This window comes from Macaca mulatta, chromosome 2 (assembly GCF_049350105.2).
Source record: "Macaca mulatta isolate MMU2019108-1 chromosome 2, T2T-MMU8v2.0, whole genome shotgun sequence".
In the NCBI taxonomy this organism is placed as follows: domain Eukaryota; kingdom Metazoa; phylum Chordata; class Mammalia; order Primates; family Cercopithecidae; genus Macaca; species Macaca mulatta.
The window spans coordinates 135,433,442-135,461,043 of NC_133407.1; the positions used below are offsets into that span (position 1 = coordinate 135,433,442).

Here is a 27,602-nt window from a genome sequence, read left to right on the forward strand (position 1 = left end):
CAGTCCTGTCCACTTAAGTGCAGATCTGCCTAGACATTTCACAGTGCCAACCAGTTGCCTCTCCAACTGGTCACATTTCACAACTTCCCTCTTTCTGGGAAAGGCCCAGGAGGTGGTTAATGGATCTTTTTCATCTTAAACCTGAAAAAGCAAATCAAATGTTCAAAGACTAAAACGTGTAATTACAAGTTTGATCTAAGGTAAGACTCAAGCAAGAGAAATGATTCCCTAGAATAAGTATTGGGAGAGATTTCCTTGCAGAGAATTAGGGGAGGGGAGGTTCCCATGTTTGGGGTGGAATAATGACTTTTGGTTATTTTTTAGGATCTTAAAATATTTTATTAATCTCATTGTGCCTGACCTGTGTCACCAAGTGAATAGTCTGTGCTTTGATTCCCAAGCCTAATTCAAACAGGTAAACTTACTAAAATTACATTTGGTCATCACTACAGTGTTTTCTCTAACCACTTCCCAAATTTGCCCTTTTTATTAGTGATACAGCAACTTACATTGTAAAACACACAGCTTATGACTTATTTTTGTGGTCCTATGAGTGGCCATACCTGTCCCCAAGGAAGGAAGATACATAGTTAGGTGGAATGTTTGGTTCAGTGTCCACCTGATTGTTCAGCCTATGGATAGATCGAGGCCTAAGGGTTCAAACCACTTCCTAAATGGTCTAGGGCAGTTCCCATGGCAACACCACCTCATTGACACAACCGGGTTCTCATTTATCAGCCCACAATCCAGGTGAGCTTTCCTGCCACCAGGTGGAGACTGACTCAAATCTATAAACTGGGATATTCTCTGCATATCCAAGAGGCAGATCATTTGAGAGGGAAAAACCACACAAAGATAGGCTAGTGATTCCCAAACATGACTGCTCAGAGGTACCAAAGGGGCACTTGAAATACACAGATGGCTGCCTGTAGATGACATTAAAATTGTCTTGCTGAATGTGATCATTGCATTTGTGATGCAGAGTGATTTGCTTTAGAATATTCAGGCACAAATAGAAAGAGCGTTGGCCCCCAAAGAAAATAGTGTCATATGCAAATTAGGTAATTAGAGAGCATTTGCTGTTTCTAAAGATGTGGGCAGGGCTTAGGGAAATCAAAAAGGGGTGAAATAAGCAACACTAGGGGAAACCACAATCCTTAGACCTGAAGTGGCAAGGGGAGGGAATAGTTAAGATACACGGACAGATGCAGGCTGCCCGGGAAGGCTGGCTGCCTGGAGCTGTGCCCTGGGGTGGAGGGACACAGCCATTGCCAACGCCCCAGGACAGGGGAGCCAGGGAAATGCATGGCCCAACCTTGCTCTCCTCCTAAGTTCCAGTCCCTGCTGGAGCCAAAAGGCAAGGGAACCTGGGGAAAACAGTTGAGTTCATCCTTCCTGAGGTTCAGAGCAGGGCAGAGTGGACCTGCTCTGGAGGTGGTGAAGGGAGAACAGCCTGCATAGGATAGATCAAACAAATAAGACAAAGCCTTGGTGACTATTGAAGCTGGCCAATGTATACTTAACGGGGCCATTGCCTTTCTTAGTATTGAGTCTTTGTACTTTTTCATCATTAAGTTAAAAGCAACACAGATTCCCGGGCCTGACTCCAGACCTGGCCAATCTGAATCTTTATGGTATGGAGCCCAGGAATCTGGGTTTTTAAAAAAAGATCCTCAGGTTTTAGCCTCTTATCTAATCCAAGTTTTTTTTTGTTTTTGTTTTCGCTTTTTAATTTAACAGCAAATTCTGTAAAAAGAAAAATTGAGTCCCTGTAGAAGTGACTTGTTCGAAAATCTCAGAGAGTCAGCCGTTGAGATTGGACAGAATAGAAGAAATCAGTCCCAGAAGAGTTCTTAGTAGCAATGTCAGCGGCAGCAAGAATACTGTGGCTATTATAGCCACGTTCTGAGCGCTCACTGTAAAGAGTTTAAAACAAGGCCCGGTGCATAAAACTACTCAACAAATCATAGCTGTTATTCCTAGCAGTTGTTTTAAGTCTGGACAAACTTCTGAGGTCGCTATTATTTCCTTTTTTCTTCCTTTTCAAACAGATGAAGAAACTGAAATCTGGATAAGCTAAGCCCCTTTCTGGGTGTCACTCTAGTTACTAGGTTTTGGACACAAGGCTGTAAAATTCCAGAGCCCAAGCGGTTAATGTGGTTTGTAGGAGAACACACTCCCTTCTGAAGTCTAGGCTGTGTTGGCAGCACCATCCTCACTTTGCTTCTCCAAGTCCCACTTTGGGCTTGTGGGTCTGTAGTATTATTGCATCACACATCACTTTCCCTACACAACTGGAGCAGCAATGAGACTTTTCTAAGTTCCTGGAGGGCAGGGACTGAGCCTTCATAGAGCTAGCCAGCCTCAGCATGCTGCAGTACCTGGCACCCAGTAAACACCGAAGGGATGTTTTTTGATGACTAAATGAAACAAAGTCAACCCTTAAACATGCATAGTAGGGCCAGGCACAATGGCTAATGCCTGTAATCCCAGCACTCTGGGGAGCTGAGGTGGGAGCACTGCTTGAGGCCAGGAGTTTGAAACCAACCTGGGCAGCAGTATAGCAAGACCCCATCTCTCCAAAAAGTAAAAGTATAATTTAAAATGAATAGCAATCCACCCATTTGCCATGCTTCCATTTTTGTACCTTGGTAATCAGGCTAATAGATTGCCAAAGTCCTTGTCAGGACTGGTAAATTATCAAAGTCCTTGTTAGGCCTGGAAACAATTTTGAAATCCTCAACTGAGCATGTCATTCAGCCACAGTTTATGAGTTGGAGTGGGCTTGTGAGATAAATTTTATTGTGCTGCACCTTTGTAGCAGGCTTTTTAAGATTTGTTACCCTTCATCCAAGAATGTTATTGTTTGTTGAAAATAACATCACAGATCTCAGATTCAGAAGAAAACTTAGTCCAGGCCCTACATGTAAATGTTGACTGAGTGCCTTTGAACCAATTACCTACCTTCTCTGAGCTTGAAGCCCTTGGTTGTAGATTGGGAATGCCAACATCCATTCACCATGGTTCTTACAAGAATTAAAGGAGAAAGCATTTCCAACAATACCTGATACAATCTGAAGCATCATATAAACATACATTTGTTATCAAAAACAATCATGCCACTGGCCTTATGGGAGTAGATGCTAGTTATTCTCTATGATATTAACTTTATAAATGTAGTGGAGGCATCTGGGGTAGCCCTAAGTCTTTCTTATGAACCTCTTGTTGATTTATCATCCAAAAAGGTAGGAAAATGTTCTTTGAGCCTATTTTATACTTTCTATGATCCATTGAAATATGAGGTCAATAAGTTTACTGTCTTTCGTGTCAAGTAGCTTTTCCCTTTATCTTCTAAAAACAATTCCCTAGTTAGAGCAAATTCTCCTGCTGTTTCAGACCTTCTTGCTTATATATGGTAACTACAATCCTTTATCTAAAACTCTCGGGCCAGGCCTGGCGCGGTGGCGTACGGGCGGATCACCTGAGGTCAGGAATTCGAGACCAGCCTGGCCAACATGGTGAAACCCCGTCTCTACTAAACATACAAAAATGAGCCAGGTGTGGTGGCAGGTGCCTGTAGTTCCAAATTCTCAGGAGGCTGAGGCACGAGAATCGCTTGAACCCTGGAGGCGGAGGTTGCAGCGAGCCGGGATTTTGCCATTGCACTCTAGCCTGGGTGACAGAGCGAGACTTCAAAAACAAACAAACAAACAAACAAACAAACTCGGGCCAGATGTATTATGAAATCTAGGATTTTTTGAATGTTAGAAAGGCAATACTCCATGTACGCAATTTATTATTTAACACCGATCATTGAACTCATTAATCCTTCTACACAGGAAAACATTAATATTCACATTAAGTGGACTAAATAAGTCACATTATGCCAGATGAGGTCGGGATGAATGAGTTTAGTTTAGGCTCAGGTTTGGTCATCAAATTAATTACAAAAAAAAATTGTTTTCAGAGCTTTCTGGACTTCAGAATTTCGGATAAGGGAATGTAGGTCTCAGCTTCTGTATTTCACAGGGAGTAGTCGTCCGAGTAGGTGGCTGCCAACAAGGATAAAATTAGCCAGGATCCCAACAGGCAGAAGTTCAAATGTACAAAAAGCAACCTCCTCTTTTCAGTAACTATGCATTCCTTCCTCCTCTGCATTCCTGCATGCTGCTGCCAATGCTGATGTGCTAAAACATAGCTTGCATCACGTCACTCCCTGACTCAACACCCTTCTGTGGCTCGCTAACATTCAGCTCCTTAGCCTGACATAAAAGACCCTTAGTGATCTAACCTCTGACTGACTTGAAGTCTCATCTCTTGGCCTTCCTCCAGAAATCATCTGTTATTGGCAAATCCTCAACACTAGACACTAGCAGTGCTTGGGCCAGTTCTGCCTGGCATGTCCTTGTCCTCCCCTTCATCTTGCTGAAATTGCATTCAACTACCAACAGGTGGCTCTGAGGTTAACCCTTTGCTGACACCCACACTTCCCCACACGCAGCTGGGCGTATGGTTCTGTGAGCTCTAATCCAGAAGGTGGCTGCTCTCCCCCAAACCAGGCTCCACCAGCGAGGGGACGCTATACCTCTATATCACCAGTACCCTGCACCATGAACATTGTAGGTGCTCAAAACACACAGAGATTATCAGACCACCTGCTAAAGGGTATTATCTCCTACTTAATACCCCTTAGCAGCTTCCACTGTACTTAGAATAAAGCCCCAAATCTTAACAAGGCCCCAATTCATCAGATCTCTGCCTACCTTGCCCTGTTTTATCTCAGTACCTCATTTTCCCATCTGTGGTCCAGCTACATTAGCCTGTTTAGTTTATGGGAAGCCCTACGTCCCTTCCCCTTTCACATGGTTAGCCCCTCCTCATCCTGTATCTTTCAACATAGGCATCACTTCCTCAGAGAATGGCGTGCCTTTGTTTCATGTGATAGAGGGATCAGACTCCCCACACACTATCCTTTCTGCCTTTGTCCTTGGTTTTAGAATCATGATTTTATTTTAGGGTGACATGAACCCAATTAAAGTCTATTATTTCCCAGCCTCGCTTGCAGCTAGGTGGCCATGAAACAGGGTTCTGATGAGGACATGTAAGTGGAATTTGATTAATACTTACAGGAAAGCTCTTTAAAGGGGTATAGCATTTTATTCTTCAGCCTTGCTGGCATATGATGAACCTGATGCCTGGAGCTCCTGCAGCCTTCTAGCACCATGAGATAGGCTAAAAATTACGGGCCAGAGGACAGAAGGGGCCTGAGTTCCTGATGACTGTGGAGTGACCGTACCAGCCATCTCTGAATTTTATTTATGAGAAAAACAACTGCTAATATTTAAACCACTGTGATTCTTAAAAAGGGAAAAAAAAAATCCTGTAAATCTAATCCTACCATGATGTTATTATCTGAATTTGTAATTAAACATTTATTTGAAGGATTATTTGATTACTGTCTCTCTCCCAGTAGACAGATTGTTAATAGCCTGGAGGATAGGCGCAATATGGATTTTTGCTTACATTGCTACATGGCCAGTGTGTAGTAGCTACTCACTAATGAAACAAATGTCCTCTTATTTTATATCAGTTCTGGAAGCTTGCCACCAGCTCCCTCTGTTTAGATCTCCAAGCTTGCATGTATTAGTCTGTTCTCATGCTGCTAATAAAGCCGTACCTGAGACTAGGTAATTTCTAAAGGAAAGAGAATTCATTGACTCACAGTTCCATATGGCTGGGGTGGCCTCACAATCATGATGGAAAGCAAAGGGGAAGCAGGACATATCTTATATGGCAGCAGGCAAAAGAGTTTGTGCAGGGGAACTCTCATTTATAAAACCATCAGATCTCGTGAAACTTGTTCACTACCACGCGAACAGCATGAAGGAACCGCCCCATGAGTTAATTATCTTCACCTGGCCCCACCTTTGACATGTGGGGAGTATTACAATTCAAGGTGAGATTTGGGTGAGGACACAGCCAAACTTTATCATTGCAGTTTGCATTGTACATAGAAATGATGACTCTCAGACATTTGAGGTAAGAAAAAGAATTCCTCTAAATAAAGATTCTTCCGCACATCCCTCTTCTTTCCCTAGTGTCTGCTGTTCAGGAAGGTTCCAGCTGGCACAGTTCCATCTCTCTCTTATTATGCTCCTCTTGTGCCATTATTCTCTCATCCTTTCTCATCTAATGAATCGGAACTGCTTATCCTGTAACATACCATGCTTTTCCCTTTCTCCTGGTCTGTGCATGTGCTATTCCTTCCTGGAACTTATTTACCTAATGCCTAGTCATCCACAGGCTTCCCTTTGATGGTGCCTCCTCCAGGAGGCCTTTCCAGTCCTTGTAAGCCCAGGCCCTTCCCTATGATGCTCCTGGGCCTCCCTACTCTCCATTACAGCATTTACAATGTTGTATTATTTCCTGTATCCTTTATATTATGAGTTGAATTGTATTCTCCAACAAGATATGTTGAAGTCCTAACCCCCGAACCTGTAAATGTGATCTTACCTGGAAATAGGGTCTTTGTAGATGTAATCAAGTTACATCTTGATTACAAGTTCATTAGGGTGGGCTCTAATCAGATACAAAGTGTGTCCTTTTAAGAAGAGGAAAATCTGGATACACAGACAGACACAGAGGGAAAATGCCATGTAAAGATGGAGGCAGAGATTGGAGTGATGCATCTAGGAATCAAGGCATAGCAAGGACTGCTGGTTCCTACCAGAAACTAGGAAAATGCACAGAGCGCATTCTCCCCCACAGGGAACCAACCTGCTAATGCCTTAATTTTGGACTTGTAGCTATTCGTGTGAGAGAATAAATTTCTATTGTTTTAAGCCACCCAATGTGTGGTACTGTGTTATGGCTGCCCAAGTAAATGAATGTACCCTATAAGGCTAAAAACTACAGGGATGGAGATGAGGCTGCTCTTGTCATGGGAAGCCCTGTATCTATCTCCTCTGAATTCTAAACATCCAATCTTTGCCATGATTAGCAGCATCACTGACGGTTTTGCCTGGGTACCATGTAGGCCCTTGACCTATTATTGCCATCTCTAGGGTGACCTCATGAGGGACACTTTTCCACTGGGGCCCCTGTGTGTCTTTGTCCTCCCAGCTGTTTCTTGCACCCTCTCTAGCACAAGACCTAAGGCTCTGACTGCATCTCCCCACTCCTCTCAGTAAGATCCATACTGTCAGAACAGTGACTGCTAAACCACCAGGACAATTCCTTTTTCTTCTAGAATCATCCTTCACTCTTCCAGAAACTTAAACATCAGCTGACTGTTCCTGCCAAAGCCCCATAAAACCGTCATCATGTGCTCCTGGCACCTGTTTGGAGCCTTCTCAAGAGTATACAGTATTGTGGTTTGAATTGTGTCTCCCAAAAAGCTATGTGCAAGTCCCAACCCTGGGACCTGTGAACATGATCTTATTTGGAATTAGGGTCTTTGCAGATGCAATCAACTTATGATGAATTCATAATGAATTGGGGCAAGTCCTTAATCCAATATGATTGGAGTCTTCATGAGAGGAGCAGAGGAACCGAAACAGACACACAGAGGAGGAGGTGGCCACGTGAAAACACAGATGCCCAGGAAGAAAAACACGTGACCACAGAGGCAGCTACGGGAGTCATGCAGCTACGAACCAAGAAACACCGCCAATTATAGCAGCCAGAAGCTAGGAAGAGAGGATGTGGCCCTGCTGACCCCTTGATTTTAGACTCCTAGTCTCCAGCCCTGAGAGAGAATACATTTCTGTTCCTTTAGGCCAATTTGTGAGGCTTTGTTATGGCAGCCCTATGAGAGACTGAATATACAAATAGACCACGGCCAGACAATATATAAAGCAGATCTCTGATCCACAACCTGAAGCAACCAACCCAGGAAGCCAACCTACTGCCTACAGCAACTAGTCCAGAAAGTTAGACTCCTGTCCGTAGTAACCAGCCCAGGATGCCACACAACAACATCTGTAGCAATCAGCCCCAAGTGGCCAGGATATCATCAATAACTGACAGTTTCCCCAACTTGTGTTCCCACGTTCAACTTAGGCCCAATCAGGGGAAGCCAAACATGTACTCTAGCCCATCACATAGGATTACCCCACTTCTCGTTAGCCCACCTCCCATCCTAACAACCTGAATCAGGGCTGAAATCTTCCCCTTCTTCCTTTTACAAAGCTTTCTGGCTCCCTGCCTGCTTTTGTGTCTCTGTCAAATACACATGATGCTGGCTGACTCCCTTCCTGTAGCAAGCTCAGGTTGGTCTCATTCAGGTGGAGGGTAACTAATGAGGACTGGGAAATGAACACACCCGCATTTTAAAAATAAAGTCTTAGGCTAACAGTGTCCAGGTTCCTTCTTGTACACATCTTTCTCTGACATCGTTTTAGGCAGTTTTAGAGAGGTGAGCTTATTTTGAACGTGTTTTCTGACTCATTAAAATATCTCATTCACCGTAATCTCCCCAGCCCCCAGCTGAATGCCAAGCAGATAGTAAGTGCTCAATTAATAACTTGTTTAATGGAATTGATGGTTCTCTTTTACCTGCCTGGGTAGAGATCACCTGGCCAGAGCATCATACTTCACAGGGGAAAGCTATTGTACAGAACAGGCACGGCCTCATGCTTATTTAATACCCTAATAAAGTAGTTTTCCCACTAGATAATGTGACCCAGAGTGGACGGTTAATCACAGCTGGTCAATATTTATGAGGCCAGAAACCCAGCTGTGCCGTATGAGTTATTTACAAGCCAATTCTAGAGCCCATAAGCTTGCCTGTGAGGCCCACCTGTTCCTAGGAACTGGCGCTAGTGAGTCCGCCAAGGCGCGGAGACGGCGTCCTCATCCCAGCAATTCAAATGACAACTCAGACGCCCCCCTGCTGTCTTCCTGGAGCAGTAGGCATTTCTTTTGAATAAAAAGGTAAACTTGGCTTTTCTTCACTGCAAGCTTCAACACTCCCTTCACCTAACCCCCTCCAGGTAATCACAGCAAAAACAGAAAAATCAGACAGGCACCAGGTACCCTAAGGCACTGGTTTTTCAACCTGGCTGTGCGTTAGAAGCACCTGGGGGTGCTTGTTGAAACTGAAAGTACTAGAGTCTCACCTAGCCATGCAAGTGGGGCTGGGTACTGGGGCTTTTAAACATGCTCCCTGGGTGCCTGAGATTTGGCGTACCTGAAACCAATTTACAGATTCGCTCTGATGAGAACCACTGCGTCTAAGGCCCTTGGATTTAAAAGCAAAATGCCACACATGTGGGCATTCAGACTAATTGTGGAGATTCTTCAGATCTTGAAATGAGACATATCTGGTCTACATGAGCAGCAGCATGGAATCGTAAAAAAGCTCAGGCTTTGATTTGCATTTTTTCATATTAGAATGGCAATCATTAAAAAATCAGGAAACAACAGGTGCTGGAGAGGGTGTGGAGAAATAGGAACACTTTTACACTGTTGGTGGGACTGTAAACTAGTTCAACCTTTGTGAAAAACAGTGTGGCGATTCCTCAAGGATCTAGAACTAGAAATACCATTTGACCCAGCCATCCCACTATTGGGGATATACCCAAAGGATTATGAGTCATGCTGCTATAAAGACACATGCACACGTATGTTTATTGCAGCACTATTCACAATAGCAAAGACTTGGAATCAACCCAAATGTCCATCAGTGACAGACTGGATTAAGAAAATGTGGCACATATACACCATGGAATACTATGCAGCCATAAAAAAGGATGAGTTCATGTCCTTTGTAGGGACATGGATGCAGCTGGAAACCATCATTCTCAGCAAACTATTGCAAGAACAGAAAACCAAATACCGCATGTTCTCACTCATAGGTGGGAATTGAACAATGAGAACACTTGGACACAGGGTGGGGAACATCATACACCGAGTCCTATTGTGGAGTGGGGGGAGGGATAGCATTAGGAGATATACCTAATGTAAACGACGAGTTAATGGGTGCAGCACACAAACATGGCACATGTATACATATGTAACAAACCTGCACGTTGTGCACACGTACCCTAGAACTTAAAGTATATAATTTAAAAAAAAAAAAAAAAAAAAGCTCAGGCTTTGGGGTCTGAGAGCTGCCCTGCCTGGCTCTGCATCTTCCCAGCTGTGTGGCTTTAGTTGTGCTGAATCCCTGCTAACCTCAGTGGATTCAAGAGGCTGAAGACAGAGCCAGCAAAAGAGACATGAAATTTTATTTGGGGTTTCCATACAGGGGAGAGTCCAGCAGCAGCAGGCTGGGCAGGAGAACCGCGACCCCCTGAACACAGCATGTAGTTTATGCAGTATTTTCACTTAACGACCTATTTCCCCTAATGACCTCCACCTGGCAACCTTCATTTGACCCCCAAACTCAGGGCCTCGATCCCCTGTGCTACAGGACAGGCCAGGGGCTCAGATGTTTGTAGATCAGGAATGATTTCTGGGTTGGTCACCCCCGGATTCCCCAGCTCGGAACACACGTTCAGGTGCATCTGCCATACAGGGTCATTTTCAGGGTGTGCTCAAGTTATTGCTATTAGGTGTGTTTACCCCACAGCACATCACTTGCACTCTCTGAACCTGTGTCGTTATCATAAAAGTGGGTAATAAAGGTTATTTTGAGGATTCATGCATTTAGCACAATGATGACAGAAAATATAGCAAGCACCTACCTGTTCCCAGCAATATGCCAGACAATGGAGATAAAGTGGTAAATAAGAAACAGCGCTTGCCCTCTTAGAGCTTGTAGCCTAGTCTAAGGGACAGACATGAAATAATTACACAAACAAACAGGTCACTGCATGTGTGATAAACTCAGCGAAAGAAAAGCATAGCATATTACCGGAGTGTGAAACTGATGACCGTGAGCTCCTCCGAGGGTCGGTGATAGGACATCCAATTAGAGAGCTGCTGATGAGGAGGAGTACCCGGCCATGGAAGGGGTCGGAAGCTCGAAGGGGCTTTCCAGGCAGCGTTTTCAAAAGTCTTGTGGCAGGATTGAACAGTCAGGAATCTAAAAGATATTCTAGAAAAACCTTTGCAAATAAAGTTTAAAGCTTCCCCAATTTAAACAGAAATAGAGCCCTGCCTAAACGAAAAAGGCTACTAAGTCGAACTTGCTTATTGTGGTAGACAAGCCTTGGGGTTCTGGCCAGTTGTCTGCATCCATCTCTGAGAATTCTCTTCCTTCAGCCATGGGGGAAGGAAGGCCCCTCAGCCTAATGGGACCTGTGTGAGCCCGCCCCTCTGCAGCAGCTGTTCGTCCAGGAATGAGCATTGGTTGGCTTCTTGCCACTTAAGTATTTCTCTCCCTCTCTCTGAATCAAGAAACAGAGATGACCATTTAGTTACTTTAATGGCACAACTTTAGAATGTCTAGACTTCTGCTTCAGAGAGATGCCTGGCTCCCACCTTCTGATAAGGCTGGTGGTTTAGCATTTCCTTAAATTCCACCCAAGTAGTCAGTGTGAGTAGGTTATCATTCTTTATAAATAAACAATTTCTAGATCTTTCCACCTCCACCTCCACCTGGGGTTCTACAAGGCCCCATGGACTAGGAAAGGCCCGGCATTCATCAGGTTAAATCCCCTCACTTTCGTATCTCTTCTGGTCCTGGTCATTTCTGTTGCTGACCCCCTCGAATACTGAGTTCCTGTGAATGGCTTCACGGTCACGGGTCTCAGGTAATTCCCATTAGATGGTGGCTGGCAGGTGCGACAAGGCACTGTGGAGTCGCACACTGGGATTGCTGAAGCTCAGTGTCCTGACCTAGCAGAACATTCCCTAGCAAAGAACAGGGCCTGTCATAACTCCCTTCCACACCTCAGCTGACTTTCCTCTAACAAGGCAAAGCAAGGTTATACATCCACAAGTCCCTGCCATCCACGAACCCCCTACCCAAGACAGTGAGACTCTTCTGAGGCCTGGGAAGTTGTCGGGAACCCCTGGAGGTGGGTAGGATGGGATTTAATATTTAGTGAACAGTTACTCTACAATAGGCATAGTACTGAGTATTTTTTTTCAGTTGACTGTCACTGTCACCCGTGAAGTAAATATCTTTTACCATTTTAGTGAGAAAACTGAAGCTCTGAAGGTTTAAAAACATGTTCATTTGCAATGATGTAGCTCAAATTACAATCCACCTATGTTCTGTGCCTTTCAATAGCCAGGTGACTCACCCTTTTAATCAAAGCTTCAGGGAGGTAAGGTAAGGGCCCTGGAACTGTTGCAAAGATGGACAAAGGGGCTGCATGATAACAGACTTCCAGAGCCATGATGACAACGAGAAGGGGGACGTTCCCACCCCACATCCCTAGAGGAACTTAAGGGCAGGCTTCGTGTGTGTGTGTGTGTGTGTGTGTGTGTGTGTGTGTGTGTGTGTGTGTTTAGATAATTTAAAAAATCAATCCGTTCTCTTGCTGCTATGGAGAAACACCATAGACTGCGTAATTTTTTTTTTTTTAGAAAAGGTTTAATTAACTCACAGTTCCACATGGCTGGGGAGGCCTCAGGAAACTTACAGTAATGGTGGAAGGCACCTCTTGACAGGGCAACAGGAGAGAGAATGAGTGCCTAGCAAAGGGGGAAGCTCCTTATGAAACCATCAGATCTCATGAGTGCTAACTCACTATCATGAGGACAGGGGAAACTGCCCCCATGGTTCAATTATCTCCACCTGGTCCCTCCCGTGACATGTGGGGATTACAGGAGCTACAATTCAAGATGAGATTTGGGTGGGGACACAGTCAAACCGTATAATATATATAGCTGCATATCTATCAATCATCTATAATCTATCTGGCCTCAGAAATCTCAATTCCTGACTGTTCAGGAGAAGGCGGAGAAGATTCACGTAATGCGGGCCTTTGAGTGATTCTGAATGGGCAGTATGCCTTTTAAAGTGGTTGAGGGTGCACTGGTTTCTTTTGATTAATCTGGAAAGGTAGTAGGCTGCGGTGCCATATCAAGAGCCCTAGACTCAGTCAGAAGCCCTTGGTTCCATTTCTGATCTTGCTCTTTCCTAGCTGTGTAACCTTGAGCAAGTCCTTATCTTCTCTGATCTTCAATTTGTACCTTTGTAAAATTGTGGTAATAATGACACCTAATTTAGACACTTTTTAGGAGGATTATTCCCCTCACTTTTGCAAGTGAGGAAACTGAGGCTCAGACATTCATTCATTCTTCCCACAGACATTTTTTATTTTTGAGATGGTGTATTGCTCTGTTGCCCATGATGGAGTACAGTGGTACAATCAACAGCTCACTGCAGCCTCAAACTCCAGGGCTCAAGCAATCCTCCCACCTTAACCTCCCGAGTAGCTGGGACCACAGACATGGGCTGCCACACCTGGCTAATTATTATTTTTAATTTTTTTTGTAGAGCTGGGGTCTTGTCATATTCCCCAGATTGGTCTTGAACTCCTGGACTCAAGCAATTCTCCCACCTCGGCCTCCCAAAGTGCTGGGATTCCAAGCGTGAGCCACCGCACCTGGCCACAGACATTTATTGAAGAATGATATAGTGGGAGGGACACAGAGAAGAGCCAGATAAAGCAGGTCTTTGAGTGATTGTGAATGGGCAGTGTGCCTTTTAAAATGGTTGAGAAACACTGTTCTAAAGATCAAAGATAAAACAGAGAGAAAACAAAGAGTCTGGAATGCTGAGCTTCAGGGACCTCAGTGTAGACCTCCAAAGACAAAGACATATAGATTCTTTCTGGTTCCTGGCCTTTCAGGAATCTTGGGAGATCCTGGGTGAACCTATTTCATTTGTGAACAATAGGATGGGGTTGTGTGTGAGTGAGGGTCCTGGCAGAAAAAGCACAAAGGGGTGATTAAGGAGATGTTCATAAAGATTCATCTTACAAATGGAGGTGTAAGAGAAACTGAGGAGGAACAAGGAAGCACAGCTCAGCTAATACAGAGAGGAGCTGCTTCCCTTTCCACAGACTCAGTCCTGAAGGGCTAAAAGGAAGGAACGGTTTCTGGAACTAACAAGAGCCATGGCTCCAACAATGGAGCTGAGAGGAATTGGGGCCTTGGATAAAGAGCATGGCCTCTGCCCTTGGCTAGGGACCAAGGGAGTCAGGAGGAAGTAACACCCCAATCTCTTTCTGTTCCCCACAACATTCTTCTATTGGTGCCGCCCACTGGCTGAACGTGAATAGAAGCTGGAAAATAAGGGAGCTTGCTGATGCAGCCATGGAGATCAGCCCCACCTGAGGCACAGAACGGGGTGGAAAAAGTGGGAGGATGCCCAGCACAACTCCCTACGAAGAAGAAGGGGACAGAAGTCCATTTTAGAAGGCAAGATCTATGTATGTTAGGGAAGAAAACTACTGAGAGACCCTTTAGCTAATTGAGAGGAGAAAATGACTCCATTGGCAGGGACAGTCTGGCATTCCCTAATGGCCACACATCAAAGGAAGGCTTGATTTGGCATCTCTTGGCACACGTGCCTGTTTGGTATTGAAAGATCAGCTCCAGAAAGCAAGACAAGAATCAACTCCCCAAATAAAGAGTTAGATTAGATTGCCACCTGATATTCTAAAAGAGGTGAAGAAATGGAATGTTTATGTTTATTTCCTTGAAACTTATGGAATGTTATTTTGTGGACACTGTGGTGCATCACCTAGTCCCCCTTCAGGAATAAGCGACTTACTCCCTGACTGCTGGTAGCCCGATGCAGGGACTGGCTCTGATGAGTCCAGTAGGTGGGTGTCATATCCAATGACTGATCAAGGTGCGGAGGTAAAGGCTCATTCCCTTCACCCCAACTAGGGATGACACTGAATGGCCAGCCCAGCTCCAGAGTGCCTCCTTGGGGCACTTAACCATCAACGGGGTGCATTGCAACCTAGCTTCTCCCACCGCCCAGTCCAGCTTCCTTCTCCTCCTTTCCTTGGGTATAAATCTCAAGAGCACATTGGGCATACCCTATATCCCAGAGTCTACTTCCTGACACTCCTGCAACCACAGTTATTAGAAGCTCCCTTATTAGCAATCCTTAGAAACAAAACCACAGTTGAGAGTTGGCAAGCAGTAACAATAACAGACATCTGTGATGCTTCATACTTCACTCAGCACTCATTACTGACTTAGTCTTCCTAGCAATCTGGAAAGGTGGGCAGGCACTTGGAGGACTGTGGCCTTGCCTATTTTATGGTCTCACAAACGATGGCCAGCATGGATGGGTATCAGCACAATCCTGTTGTAGGCAGTAATTAGAAAATTTAGGATGATGATTGCCAAGCTGTTTCATGAAACGTGAGTACGCTACCAGATGTTAACAGGTGTTCTGTTTTAAAAAGTGGGAGTGATGTGTAGTCACATATTTTTCGAAAAGACTAAAATCGGTTTCTTGGTTGGGTGTGATGGCTCATGCCTGTAATCCCAGCACTTTGGGAGGTCAAGGTAGGAGTATCGCCTGAGCCCTGGAGTTTGAGACCAGACTGGGCAAGTTTCTCGCTGTCTCTATCTCTACACTCAAAAAATATGAAACAATTAGCTGCTTATGGTGGTGTACACCTGTAGTTCCAGTTACATAAGAGGCTGAGGCAGGAGGATTGCTTAAGCTTGGGAGGTCAAGGCTACAGCGAGCTATGATCGTGCCACTGCACTCCAGCCTGGGGAACAGAGTGAGACCCTGTCCCAAAAAAACAACAAAAATGGGCTCTGGGGAGATGGGGATGAAAAACTTGGGGCTTCTCCAGAGCCAGCTGGATTTTCCCAGAGCTTCTGGCTTCCTAGTCAACTCCGCTGAGGCTGTTGAAGGCACTGATGCTTTCAAGAGAGCAAATGAGAAGGAGAAAAATGAGCCTGGGTAGTCGTGTTCCAGCTGACTGATGTGGCAACGGCTACTGCTGCTCTCCAGGGCTTTGTTCTGCTCCTGCTCACGACCCTCCATGACAGAAGGAGTCCCTGGCTGAAGCCCAGAGGAGCCAACTCTTTTCTCGAAGCTAGTTCTATCTCTTTGGTCCAGAAAATATCAAGCCAGAGTATCAAGCCTGGCTATCTGACACCAGGGAGGAACATGCAAACCAACATTGAATAATATTCCCCTGCCTCATATTTACTTAGTGAATTCTCAATGATTTCCATGAATAGAGAGATGAGAAATGTGGCCAATCCTAAACAGCAGATCATTCGTAAGTCTGATTAGTGTGAGGTATATTTACATTTGAAAATGAGAATCATGGATACTCAGTGGCTTGACTTGTGTGAGACTCAGTGGCATCACTTGGCTTGGCAGTCAGTGCCTGTTTCAAATCCCAGCTCTGTTCTTTCCTTTTCCTTCCTTTTCTTTCCTTTTCCTTCCTTTTCCTTCCTTCCTTCCTTCCTCCCTCCCTCCCTCCCTCTCTCTCTCCTTTCTTTCCCAGGATGGAGTGTAGTGGTGCAATCTCAGCTCACCACAACCTCTGCCTCTTGGCTTCAAATGATTCTCCCACCTCAGCCTCCCGAGTAGCAGGGATTAGAGGCGTGTGCTACCATACCCAGCTAATTTTTGTATTTTTAGTAGAGATGGCATTTCACCATGTCGGCCAGGCTGATCTCAAACTTCTAACCTCAAGTGATCCACCCACCTCAGCCTCCCAAAGTGCTGGGATTACAGGCATGGGCCGCTGTGCCTGGCCTCCGGTTTTGTCATTTCTTACATGTCTTAGGTCAGGTGCCTCTGGAAGCTGGCCCTGAGACAAGGATTTGAATGTAAGTAGTTCACTGGGAGGTGATCCCAAGAGTCATTGTCTGGGCATGGAGAGTCTAACAGTGAGGGAAGGCAGCTGAAAAAGGGTGTTTTTATTGATCAGCTTCCCACTATGTACAACTGAGGCTGCGTCCTACTGGACAGAACTTAGGAGACCGTGTAAAGCAGGACTCAGAGGGATCCCACCCAAAAGGCAAGGAAGTGTGTCCTTCAGTAGCTGAGGATTGCTCCTGGAAGCATTCACTCCCCAGTAGCTCTGGCCTGCCCCATGTGGGCATGGAGAGAAAGCTTTCAGATGGAGAATTGCAGGTACCTGCAGTAGGACGGTAGGATGTGGCAAGGACTGGGAGGGTGAAGACTGAGGGGATATGGATGAACCACCAATGGATCTGGTATTTAGCTATGTAGAGTAGGCAAGCAAGAACATTTTCTGTGCCTCTGTTTTCTCACGTGTGAATTGTGGATGGCTAATAGCATCTATTTGGTAGGCTGTTGTGAGGATTACAGGAAACAATGCTGTAAAGCAAGGGTCTCCAACTCCAACCGCCCTGTCCCCTGCCCCTCCACCGCCCTGGTAGCAGTCTGTGGCCTTTTAGGAACCAGGTCACACAGCAGGAAGTGAGGAATGGAAGAGCCAGTGAAGCTTCATCTGTATTTACGGCTGCTCCCGATTGCTCACATTACTGCCTGAGCTCCGCCTCCTGTCAGATCAACTGCGGCATTAGATTCTCATAGGAGCACAAACCCTATTGTGAACTGCACATGCAAGGGATCTAGGTTGTTCACTCCTTATGAGAATCTAATGCCTGATGATCTGTCACTTTCTCTCATAACCCCAAGATGGAACCATCTGGTTGCAGGAAAACAAGCTCAGAGATCTCACTGATTCTACATTATGGTGAGTTGTATAATTATTTCATTATATATTACAAGGTAACAATAATAGAAATAAAGTATGCAATAAATGTAATGTGCTTGAATCATCCCCACACTCCCATTGGTGGAAAAATTTTCTTCCATGAAACAGTCCCTGGTGCCAAAGAGGTTGGGGACCGCTGCTGTGAAGCACACGTAGAGCGTGTTAGTGATCTATTACAGCTGACCCTCGAACAACATGGAAGCTCAGGGTACACAGTTGAAAATTTGTGTATAACTTTTGATTCCCCAAAATCTTAACTGCTAATAACCTACTGTTGACCAAAAGCCTTACTGATAACATAAACAGTCAAGATATATTTTGTATGCTCATGTATTGGAGTATATAGGTGGCTCTATTCTTACAATAGAGTCAGCTGGAGAAAAGAAGAGAGAATATATTTACTATTCATTAATCATAAAGGTCTTCGTCCTCATTGTTTTCAAGTTGAGTAGGTTGAGGAGGAGGGGAAAGAGGAGGAGTTGGTCTTGCTGTATCCGGGTGGCAGAGGCAGGAGAGGTGGAGGAGCTGGAAGGGGAGGCAGGAGAGGCAGGCATGCTCAATGTAACTTTTATTGAAAAAAACCTGCACAGTTTAAACCCATGTCGTACAAAGATTGACTGTACTGTGTAACAAACCACCCCAAAACTTAATGACTTGAAACCACAGCAATCATTTATTGTACCTCACAGTTTGCGTGGATAATTCAGATGGAGTACAGTTGGGGCGGCTTAGCTCTGCTCCACTATCTGGGGCTGCAGCCGGAAGACTTGGAAGCTAGGGGCTGGGATCATTTGAAGGCCTAATCAGGGCTGGAGCATCCATTTCCAAGGTGACTCACACACATGGCTGGAAAGTTGGCACTGGATGTTGGCCAAAGGCATCAGTTTCTCCCCACACAGGCCTTTCCTGAAGACTGCTTGAGTGCCCTCACAACATGGCGGCTGCCTTCCCCCAGAGCAAGCTATCCAAGAGGCAAAGGCAGATGCCTCAATGTCTTTTGTGGCATAGCCTCAGAAGTCACATACCTTTCCTTCTGTAGTGTTCTTCTGGTCACACAGGTCAGCTCTTGTTCATTGTGGGAAGGGACTACCCAAAGGCATGAGTAATAGAAGGTAAGGACGACAGAGGGCCATCTTGGAGGCTGGCCACCAAGTAAAGCGATAGATGCATAATAAGAACTTGATAATATGAGCTATTATTTTCATTCTAAGAACAAAAGAGGGCCTTTGGTAAAGACTTCACTCTGGAGAGGCAAGAAACGGAGAGCCAAGTTTCCCACCTGGTGCTCACCCAGCTCCTCCCAGTCACTGCTCCCTGGGGGTAGACAGCTTATTCTCTGCTTGATGAAAGGTCTGCCTCTCTAACCTTCCCTGGAGCCAGGCAGGTGGTGCTTGGCTTTCAGCATGCATCTCAGCAGGCAAAGTAAACACAGGGTGCAGAGATATCCATAATGCTGTAATTAAGCAGAGAAAGGTGCTAACTGCAAATCCGGAGCTCCAAATGTCCTCCAAGGGGTAGTTAGGGCTGTGTAGAATCTGTTAACTGGCAATAACTTTGAAAGGAGGGTTTGCCAGAGAGAAGCCAACGTCGACATAGATCACCTGCAGACAACCGTAGGCTGACTGTACATCCAAGCTCATTTGTTTTAAACCGAAAGCTCTGAGCCAAAGAGTCCAGCCTGGGATTGAATTAATGATGAGCATGAATGAAGCTTGGCATTGCTTCCCTCACAGACAGGCAGGCAATCAATGAATTTTTCATGTCTTGCTCACGGTGCCATTTTCTCTGCCAGGTTCTCAGACCACCTTTGGTATGTGGGCTGTGAGGGGCAGGGTTGGCTGGAGAGGGGAATGACTTTACTCTCTGCTTGCTCCAGAGTCACCTACAGCAGACACTTTGAGAGTGTCTGCCCTGTTCATAACAATCTCCTCTTAACAGGAACACCCCCTTAGTTCAGCAGGCATTTGGTGACATGTGATAACATGAGACCTCTCCTGTGGCTATAGGTGACTGCTTTGCCGTGGGCTCTTCACTCACATTGGGCCAAGCAGAGTCCCTTCCCTGGGGATGTGGAAGTGGAACCCAGTGAAATAGTTATTCCTGTGGCATGCCTGGATATTCACCATGTGCTCCTGATAGCTATGGGGGGAATATTTTTCACCAAGAAGCAGAAGAGAATATTCTAGAGGGAGAGGGAAAGAATGAAGCAGAAACATCAAAGCAGACATAAGTGATGGAAAGATAATCTGGACTTTCTAAGTGTCAGTTCTTGTTCCTTCCTGAGAACCATGTCTGTTTCCACCCCTGAGTTCTCAGAGACATCTCTATATCCTTATAAATTTCCATCTTCTACTTAAACTATCAGGTTGGTGCAAATATAATTGCGGTTTCAGGTCATGAATTTTAAATCATTATAACCAGGCTCAAACACATCTTTATTAATCAACATAGGAACCATTACAATCAGCACATTTTTGCCAAGGAGAAATAAATTTGTTTATTCCTGTAGCATAAAAATCTGTGTTTTGGGATTCAATGAACTCTTGGAAAGCATTTTCTGTTTCCTGCTGATTGTGGAAGCTGCTTCCCTGCAAAAAGTTGTCAAGATGCTTGAAGAAGTGGTAGTCGGTTGGCGAGAGGTCAGGTGAATATAACGGATGAGGCAAAACTTCATAACCCAATTAGTTCAACTTTTGAAGGGTGGTTTGTGCAATGTCCGGTTGGGGATTGTCATGGAGAAGAATTGGGCCCTTTCTGTTGATCAATGCCAGCTGCAGGCACTGCAGTTTTCAGTGTATCTCATCAATTTGCAGAGCATACTTCTCAGGTGTAATGGTCTCACCGGATTCAGAAAGCTGTAGTGGACCACACTGGCAGGAGACCACTAAACAGTGACCATGACCTTATTTCGGTGCAATTTGGCTTTGGGAAGTGCTTTGGAACTTCTTCTTGGTCCAACCATTGAGCTGGTCATCACCAGTTGTAGAAAATCCACTTTTCGTGGCACATCACAATCTGATCAAGAAATGGTTCATTGTTGTTGTATAGAATAAGACAAGATGACATTTCAAAATGATGATTTTTAAAATTTTCACTCAGCTCATGATGCACTCACTTATTGAGCTTTTTCAACTTTCCACTTTGCTTCAAATGCTGAACAACCATAGAATGGTTGATGTTGAGTTTTTCAGCAACTTTCTGGGTAGTTGTGAGAGGATCAGCTTCAATGATTGCTTTCAGTTGGCCATTGTCAAGATCAAATGGTTGGGCACTACACTCCTCATCTTTAAGCTTCTTGTTTCCTTCACAAAACTTCTTGAACCACCACTGCACTGCATGTTCACTAGCAGATCCTGGAGCAAAGGCATTGTTGATGTTGCAAGTTGTCTCTGCTTCTTTGTGACTCATTTTGAACTCGAATAAGAAAATCACTCAAATTTGCTTGTGGTCTAACATCATTTCCACAGTCTAAAATAAACATAAAATAAATGGCAAGTGATAAGTCATTAGCAAAAAAACATAAAGTGAGAAATGCCCATTAAAATGATACATAACATAACCACATTTATTTAAGAATGTATTCCAATATCAAATGGCAAGTGCCAACAGTGCAAAAACTGCAATTACTTTTGCACTCACCTAATAGGACAGATGTGGTTTTCTGTTACTTGTATAATGGGCTCACAAGTTTGAGAAGTATTTTGTCCCATTCTCCCTCCTTCTGGGACCAGCTGAGCTTTAGAGTGTGAGAACACAGCACAGGGAAGGAATGGCACAGGCCTCTGTTCTCAAGGGCTGTACTGGGACTGACAAGCCTGGTGCCTGGGCAGGCAGGTCAGGCCCCATGAATGAACCAAGCCTGGAGAGAGCGCCCCTCCTGCAGAGACACTCACTGCTACTCAGCTTTGTCCCATTCTTGGCATCAGCATATGTGAGACCACTGTGGCTTGATTTTTCTGATATTTCAATAGTACAAGGAAGTTTGGACTACTATGTAAAACTTACTGATTTTAGAATGTTGCATATAATTTTTTTGAATGTTAAATACACTCTGAGAGCCAAACTGAATATATCTGTGGGCACTGTCCAGCCGGCAGTCCTCCAGTGGAGGGCTCTGCCAGGCCCGTGGGGGGATGGAGCCAGATGTGTGTCTGGTGGAGGGATTCCGATGGCTTAGCTTTGGGATACTGATGGGGTGAGGGATGGTGGCTTCCACTACAGCTGTGGTGGTCCCATGCAGCACCTGAGAAGGAGCTGTTCTTCTGAGGATATGCTGGGGAGGCTGGACATTAAACACTGTGGTCTTGAGAGCATCAACAAGGGTCCCCTGTAGCCAAAGCTGGGATGGGAAGAGAAGACCACTGGGAAGCACATTTACGTGGCCCACCCAGAAAAGAAGTCTCTGATAAGCAATGGAGAACCTGAAATTGATAGCAGGGTGATGAAACAGAAGGAATGATGCTCCACAGGATTTCCTGTTGTTATTAAAGACCAGCTCCCTCCCTGCTCCCTAAAGACTGGATGTGCCTGAAATTCTTATACAGAGAACAAAGGATGAGTCCTGGTGATGCCTGACAACAGACATCCAGCCAGCCAGGCAGGTGCGGGCTGGAGCCGGTTTTAAGTTGATTAGAGGAAAATACAAAAATAGGACATTTCTTAACCTGAGAATTGTGGAACAAATTCACATTGGTTGTACTCGACACCAGCAAACCCTAAAGGAGGGATTGCACTAGAGCTTTCCCAGGAAGGCTGTAACAGTCAGGGTTCCACCAGGAAAACAAATCTCACTCTAGGTGTTTAAAACAGAGGGAATTTAATCAAGGTCTTGGTCCCCAGATAGAAGAGACCGAGAAGGCCCTCAGGGCTTAGGGGGCAAGTGCAGGGAGCCTCCACCGTTCCTAGGCTGGGAGGACAACACTGGCATCACCTAGCAGAAGCTGGAACCTTGGTGGGCCTGTTGGTGGGAGCTGGAGCCACGTGGGCAGGGAGGATGCAGCTGGCCTCAAAGATGTCCCCTGAGCTGAGAGAAGAGTGGAGTGCCCTGATTTATCCTTTCTACTCTCTAGTATCCCACCAGTGTCTCCAAATGACTGAGTTTCAGTGGAAACCAGCTAGAATGGGAGCCTGGAAAATAGTCTCCAGGCATTGGCCTCCCTGAGCTGCAGAGCAGAGCAGGGGAAGGATGAGGAGTGGACCTGAACAAATCAGGGGAGGATGGGCAGACACACCATAAAACATAAAGAATGGAGAACATTGTGGAAGTAGGAGCTCATGATGCTGGACTCCTATTTCTAGAGGTCTCTCCTAACCCGTAGCTATTCCCCACTCCTACGTGGCATCTACAGGTTCTTAGCCAGAGATGGCCAGATTACCACGCTAGTGAAGAGAAGGAGGGGAAAGAACAGCTACTTATGGCCACTCCAGAACTGTCACTTGTATGACAGGAACTATCTCAAGAGCTTCACACTGCAAATTTCATTTATTACTTTTTAAGTTTTTCAGAGACGGGGTCTCACTCTGTCACCCAGGCTGGAGTGCAGTGGTACAATCATGGCTTACTGCAGCCTCGACCTCCTGGGCTCAACTGATCATCTCATCTCAGTCTCCCAAGTAGCTGGGATTACAGGTGTGTGCCACCATGCCTGGCTGATTCTTTTTTTTTTTTTTTTCCTAGAGATAGGGTCTTGCTATGTTGCTCAGGCTTGTCTTGAACTCCTGGGCTCAAGCGATTCTCCTGCCATGGCCTCCCAAAATGCTGGGGTTACAGGAGTGAGCCACTGCACCCAGCCATGCTTATCTTATTTGGAGTAACGGTTAGTTTCTCCTTACTTCACAAACAGGCTAACTGAGAACTAAAATGGACAAGGTGTAGGCATATATTTTTGGGTATCAAACCACAGAAGTTACTTGCCAGGACATTGCTTTCCTTGGTTTTATATACAATTTGCTTTCTTTAGGACTTAATCTGGTCTCCAAATGCTTTTTATTTTGGCAGTCAGGGTCCTGACCAATTCATCTAATATTACCACTCATATTTGTGTCACAAAAAATTTGTATGACAGAGGACAAGCTTGTGAAGGTATCAGAGGTATAAGTATGGCTGAAGGGCTGATTAGAGTTTGTAAAACATGCCATCCTCTGGCTCCCCCTTACCACCTCCTCCCCAGCCCCCATGCTCTCCCACAGAGCCTGAAATATTAGATGGATAGTGGTTGGCAGTTTTAATTACAGGATGTCTTTTATGGTTATCAGTCTTTCCAAGTTCTTAGAGTTGAAGAACACTGATGGTTGTTCATGTCATCGGTTGTGGTTGGAGTCCCTGGGGAACTGTGATGGATTGGTTTTGTGGCCTTTGCTTCAAATTCCTCTCTGTAAACAGAGGTCTGGGTTAATTGCATATGGTGGAACTAGATGTGGGATTGGGATTAATTTCAGCCAATCTCATTTCCAACCGCTCCCCCGACACACATCCTCTCTCCTACTTGAGCCGACCTCCTGACTGTCGCTTCTAAACCCACCATGCCCATTCTTCTTTCCTGTATTTCTGTTGGCCATTCCTTCAGCTTGGGACATACTTCCCATTTTTCTCTGGAAAGCTTATTCTTCAAGTCAGGATCCTTCATGGAGCTTTCTCAAAGGAACTCCATGACACAATAGCACAAATTCTGCCAGTACTTGTAGACTTATCCTTAAGAAGTTACCTTTACTGATACATCAAATGCACAGTATTAGGCATTGAGGTGTCAAAGCGATGGAAACCATGGTCACTAATTGTTATGTGTTCACAATCTATTCGAGGAAACAGCACATTCATTTATTCATTCTATAAGCACTTACTAAGCAGCTACAAAGTGTAGGTGCAGCACCAGACATTAAGAAATACCCATAAATACACATTAAGCAACAACATGAAAACATACAAATGCTAAGTAACAAATAAGTTAGAGTATTATCCAGCAGTACAGTACCGTATCTCATTGTTTGAAATGAGACAGAGAGAAAAAAGAACTGGGACTGGAGCCTACCTCTTCCATTTGGAGCTGTGTGAACCTGGGTGAGACATTTAACTAAGACTACCATGCAGGCACATGGCCAGTTGTGTCCTGTCCTTTGTGCTTGTACTACAGGATGTGTGGGCTAGAAATCCATCCCCAGCTCTGCTCATCAAGCTGTGCTCTCTGGCTCTGGGGCCACATCAGCCCAGAGGAAGGGGTGCCTTTCGTAATTCTTCTGCTCGTAGTGGGTGCCCATTTGAAATTCACTCTCCAGGAACAGATATTTTCTTCTTATTCACAGAAGATACCACAGAACTAGCAGAACCCTCCACTTCACCTCTCTGAGCCTCAGTTTTATTTACAAAATGGGGTTAATAATATCAACTCTAAAAGCTTGTTGGGAGGATTAAATGAGATAATACATGTGACTGATTATGAATCTTCAGTTGCAAAAGAATGAAGAAAGAAACCCAACTTAAACTGAAAAAAAAAAAAAAAAAGATGTTTTGATGTATACTCTTGGGAAGATCACAGATGAAGACCCAAGATCTCAGGGACTAGAAGCAGGGCATGTGAGTCAGAATTTAGGAAACCAAAACCATTTCAGTCATTTCAAGTAGAAAATAATTGAAGAGAGGAATTGGGAGCTTCTACGATGAGTGGATGAACTAGAGGAGCAGAAGTCAGGGGCCACAGCTGGACTATAGATTTCAAGGGCATTACCAAGGCCGCGTCTGGTTCAGTGATCAGAGAGCCTCAGTAACTGCTGCCCTTGGTGCTACCAACAAGGGCCATGCATGCCTGTGAAACTGGGGACTAGACTCAGAACACTGGATATATAATTAAATAATAGACACAAAAGTCCTGCTGGGAGGGCTCTAAAGATGGAAGAGCTTGTTATGGGCAGATCCACATGCGAGTTCCAGCCTCTGGGAGGCCATAGAAGTTCTCCAGCCTACACGTGTGGAATGTCAGAGGTAGTCTTTCATGCGAGTCTCAAGGGTAAGGCAGTGAAATGGAGATTGCACCTGCACTTTCCCTCACATCTTGGAAGTCACCCAAAGCTTTCAGGGGTGCTACAGGCAGAGCCAGTGAATGATGATGGGGATAGCAGGATAAATTATCAGTGCTGGCTGGCAGGAGGGCAGGAATTAGCAATACAGGGTGATGTTAAAAGCTGAGGCTGGACAGTCAGATGAATCTCGGTCAAGTTCCTGTTTCACTGTGTCCCAGCTCTTTAACCTTAAGGAGCTATTTGAAAACCTCTCTGGGCCTTAGTGAACTCAGTGTAAAATGGCAGCCACTAGGCTGTTGTGGGGCTGAAATGAGATTGTGTCGGGGCAAGTCTAGCAGGAAGTTTGTGTACCAGGGTGCCTGGCACACAATAAATACTCTCTGTATGTTAGTGGTGATTATGAGGGTTCTTACAGAATGCATAGCCCTGCTTCAGGGTAATAGCAATGGCACAGTATTCACTAAGCCCCCACAGGAACCCCCAATAAGCACAGCTCACCCACAATGATGATATGGCCACAACCTAGACTGGAGCATCTATTTGGGTGAACAGCAAAAGCTAATGGAGAGAGAGAGAGAAACCAACGAAGTCAGGCCATCTCTTTCTGATAGGCCTTACAACCTAAACTCCTAGGAGCATCTCTCAGACGGTCTGGCTGCTAAATCACTACCACCGCAGTAATTGAAACAGAAAATCATGCTTGACAGAACAACCTAGCAACACCACCATTAGCAGCTGTGGTTTTTCATTGTGAGCTGGGGAGCTAATATGCCTCTTTATGTGTGCGCTGGCACAGTCAGATATATATCTTTACCAATATTTCAATAGGGATGGGGTCCTTTCTGCTCTTTCCTTCCACTCAGTGATATGTGGGGCTGTTCATTCAGGGGGCCCAAAAGGAATGGTAAACCTCTCTATGTTATCTGAGGCTGCTCAGCTCTGTGGTTCATGCAAGAGTTCATATCCTCCCTCCCTCCCTTCCTTCCTTCCTCCCTCTGCCATCACTGCGCTTACGTTTGTATGGGGAAGCAGAGATTAAACAAATAATCACACAAGTCTACAACTAAAAACTGCAATTTGTGCTCAAACTGGGAAAACTTTGCTTGCCAGGGGAATCTGGTAGCTTTGGAAAGAAGAAGGAAGATTTATCTGAAGAAATTCTGAGAGTGAAAAGGTGTGGGTATAAGAGAGAAAGAGGAGAACGTTCTAGAGATCTACAGTAGGTGCAAAGGCCCCGAGGCACGAGGGAGTTTAGTACATACGAGGAGCCTAAAGGGCACCGGTGCCAGTGGAGGCCGGGGAGATGGCAGAGCATGAGGCATGGATCTTAAAAGTAATTGGAAGATTTTCCCGAATGCTGCTGCTAGAGTCATTACAATGCCTGGGTCTGATTTTGTTGCTGTCTTGACCCAAATTCTTAGTTGTTCTTATGATACATTATTACAGTGGTTCTCAAGGAGAGAGAATTATGAAAACGTAGGGGGGTGTTTTTGGATTTCACAATGATAAAAAGGTGCTACTGGCATTTGGTGGAGTAGGGATGGGGTTACAGAGCGTAAGACAGTCTGTGATACACGGGATTGTCCTACATTTGGATTTTTATCCTACATCCCATGTAATTTTTGTTTGTTTGTTTTGTTTTGTTTCTTTGAGATGGAGTCTCACTCTGTCACCCAGGCTGGAGGGCAGTGGTGTGATCTCAGCTCACTGCAACCTCTGCCTCCTGGGTTCAAGTGATTCTCATGCCTCAGCCTCCAGAGTAGCTAGGATTACAGGTGCACACCACTATGCCCGGCTAATTTTGTATTTTCAGTAGAGACCGGGTTTTGCCATTTTGGCCAGGCTGGTCTCAAAGTCCTGTCCTCAGGTGATCCACCTGCCTCAGCCTCCCAAAGTGCTGGGATTACAGGTGTGAGCCACTGCGCTCGGCCCATCCCACGTAATTTTGAG

The 27,602-nt window shown here is 45.1% G+C and overlaps 1 pseudogene; it reads right to left on the reverse strand.

The window, feature by feature from the left end:
• Positions 1-20,077: 20,077 nt before the first annotated feature.
• LOC144339481 (histone-lysine N-methyltransferase SETMAR-like) lies at positions 20,078-23,816 on the reverse strand (annotated as a pseudogene).
• Positions 23,817-27,602: the final 3,786 nt, after the last annotated feature.